Source organism: Lycium barbarum, chromosome 4 (genome assembly GCF_019175385.1).
Source record: "Lycium barbarum isolate Lr01 chromosome 4, ASM1917538v2, whole genome shotgun sequence".
Classification (NCBI taxonomy): domain Eukaryota; kingdom Viridiplantae; phylum Streptophyta; class Magnoliopsida; order Solanales; family Solanaceae; genus Lycium; species Lycium barbarum.
The window spans coordinates 91,941,275-91,944,785 of record NC_083340.1 but is presented as its reverse complement, the minus strand read 5'-3'; positions in this window follow the sequence as shown (position 1 = coordinate 91,944,785).

The window sequence follows — 3,511 nt, the reverse complement described above, 5'->3', positions numbered from 1 at the left end:
AGAGGCAGAGGCACCGACTCTTCAGTCAGTCCCAGTGGTTAATGAATTTGTAGATGTATTCCCAGATGAGCTTCCAGGTCTTCCTCCCGAACGGGAGATAGAGTTTGCTATTGATCTGTTGCCAGACACTCAGCCTATCTCTATTCCTCCGTACAGAATGGCACCTGCAGAATTGAAAGAGCAGCTGAGAGATTTATTGGAGAAGGGTTTCATTCGGCCTAGTGCGTCACCCTGGGGAGCTCCGGTATTATTTGTGAGGAAGAAAGACGGCTCGCTGCGGATGTGCATTGATTATCGGCAGTTGAATAAGGTAACCATCAAGAATAAATATCCCTTCCCCAGGATTGATGATTTGTTTGATCAGCTGCAGGGTGCCAGGTACTTCTCAAAGATAGACCTGCGATCGGGTTATCATCAGGTACGGGTACGAGAGGCTGATATTCCCAAGACAGCATTCAGGACCCGATATGGGCACTATGAGTTCAGAGTTATGTCTTTTGGGCTGACAAATGCCCCAGCAGTATTTATGGACCTGATGAATCGGGTATTCAGACCGTTCTTGGATATGTTTGTGATCGTATTTATCGATGATATTCTGGTTTATTCTCGGTCAGAGGCAGAGCATACGAACCATTTGAGGACGATACTTGGCACACTTCGGCACCAGGAATTATATGTTAAATTTTCTAAGTGTGAATTCTGGTTATCTTCAGTGGCATTTCTGGGACATATTATTGGGGCTGATGGCATCCGGGTGGATACCCAGAAGATCGAGGCCGTAAAGAATTGGCCTAGACCTACGACGCCGACAGAGGTGCGTAGCTTTCTGGGATTGGCTGGTTATTATCGGAGATTCGTGGAGAAGTTTGCTTCCATTTCAGCGCCGTTGACAAGGCTGACTCAGAAGGGAGCTAAGTTTCAGTGGTCAGATGCTTGCGAGCGTAGCTTCCAGTTGCTGAAAGAGAAGTTGACTACGGCTCCAGTCCTGACTCTTCCGGAGGGTCCAGATGGTTTTGTGATTTATTGTGATGCCTCTGGTATTGGTTTGGGATGTGTGTTGATGCAGAACGGCAGGGTGATAGCTTATGCTTCCCGGCAGCTCAGAAAACATGAAAAGAATTATCCTACTCACGATTTGGAGCTGGCCGCGGTCATTCATGCTTTGAAGATGTGGAGACATTATTTATATGGGGTTCACGTTGACATTTATACAGATCATAAGAGCCTTCAGTACATCTTTAGGCAAAAGGAGCTGAACTTGCGGTAGCGGAGGTGGTTAGAGTTGCTGAAAGATTATGATGTTGACATTCTCTACCATCCTTGGAAAGCTGATGTTGTGGCGGATGCACTCAGCCGCAAGTCTATGGGCAGCCTAGCAGACGTGCCATCAGAGAGTAAAGAAATGGCTCGCGATATTCATCAGTTGGCTAGTCTTGGAGTTCGCTTGGCTGATTCTGGAGATGTTGGGGTTTCTGTTCGAGGTATTGCTGAGTCCTCTATTACAGAAGATATTAAGCGGCATCAGTATGAGGATCCTATTCTGGCACAGTACAGAGACGCAGCGCTGGCACAGGAGAAGACTCCGTATGAGATTTCACCTAATGGAGTGTTATTTCACAGAGGCAGATTGTGTGTACCTGACGTTGCAGGGTTGCGGCGACAGGTTATGGGCGAGGCACATTACGCCCGATATTCTGTTCACCCAGGGTCGATGAAGATGTACCATGATATGAGATGCCTATATTGGTGGGACGGTATGAAAAGAGATATAGCAGAGTTTGTTGCTCAGTGTCCAAATTGCCAGCAGGTTAAGATTGAGCACCAGAAGCCCGGTGGGCTATTGCAAGAGATGGAGATACCGACGTGGAAGTGGGAGATCATTAATATGGACTTTATTACAGGTCTACCTCACACTCCACGGAGGTATGATTCTATTTGGGTTATTGTTGATCGGCTGACGAAATCAGCCTATTTTCTTCCGGTTCGGACCACCTATTCAGCTGAGGATAATGCCATACTTTATGTCAGGGAGATTGTACGACTTCATGGAGTTCCTGTGTCTGTTATTTCCGATAGAGGTGCCCAGTTTACAGCTAAGTTCTGGAGATCGTTTCAGGAGGGATTGGGGACCCAGGTGAGCCTGAGTACAACCTTCCATCCCCAGTCCGACGGACAGGCCGAGCGCACTATTCAGACATTGGAAGATATGTTGCGTGCCTATGTTATTGATTTTAGGGGTAGCTGGGACGACCATTTACCGCTTTTTGAGTTTGCGTATAATAACAGCTACCACTCCAGTATTCAGATGGCACCATATGAGGCTTTGTATGGCAGGAAGTGTAGATCACCGATCGGTTGGGTTGATATTGGGGAGACTGAGTTGATTGGCCCAGATGTGGTCCAGCAGGCCGTGGATAAGGTGAAACTTATTCGAGAAAGATTGTTGGCAGCCCAGAGCCGACAGAAATCTTATGCCGATAAGCGACGTCGACCGTTAGAGTTTCAGATTGGCGATTGGGTGTTCCTGAAAGTGTCACCGATGAAAGGTGTTATGCGATTTGGCAAGAAAGGAAAGCTCAGTCCGAGATATATTGGGCCCTATCTGATTATTCGCAAAATAGGCAAGGTGGCCTACGAATTGGATTTGCCAGCTGACTTGGCGGTACACCCGGTATTTCATGTTTCTATGCTTCGTAAGTGTATTGGTGACCCTTCCAGGGTCTTTCCTGTAGATGACATTCAGGTCACATAGGAGCTATCTTATGAGGAGCAGCCTATAGCCATATTGGATCGCCAGGTAAAAAGGTTGCGGAACAAGGATATGGCTTCTGTTAAACTGCTGTGGCGGAACAATAACCGAGAGGAAATGACCTGGGAAGCTGAGGAGCATATGAACAAGAAGTATCCTCATTTATTTTCAGAGCCTACAGGTAATCCAATTCTCTATTTGACTATGTTGTTTGATAAATGAATCGTTGATCAATGATTGTATTGTTGTGATAGTTAGTAAGGAAACTCCCCCAAATTGTTGTATGACCGGTAAGGTTAATCTGACATTCGAGGACGAATGTTCTAAAGGGGGGAAGGATGTTAGAACCCGTATTTTTGTACAGTGGAATTATCCGGATTTATTTATGATAAGCTAAGGACAAAATTATTTTGGGATACAAAGTCGGGATTCTTGACCTTCGAATTTATTTTGAGATATAAGTTGTGCATGAATTTATTGGTATGGAACAATTAGGAAAATTCGGGACCAAAAGTGATAAAAATTGGAAGATAAAAATCATCCACAATTTCCATGGTTGGCCCACACAAATGGTGTTCAATTTTAATTGGGACAACACATTAGTGTGGGCCAAGGGATAATTGTACACTTCATTTAAATGGTAAAGGGTGACCTCTAGTCTTCATTACTCATCCTCACACTTAAAAACAAAAGGGGCAAAAGCTGAAAACCTCCATTGAGGCTCATGGCCAGCTGGGAGAAAAATCCACTCCCATTTCAAGC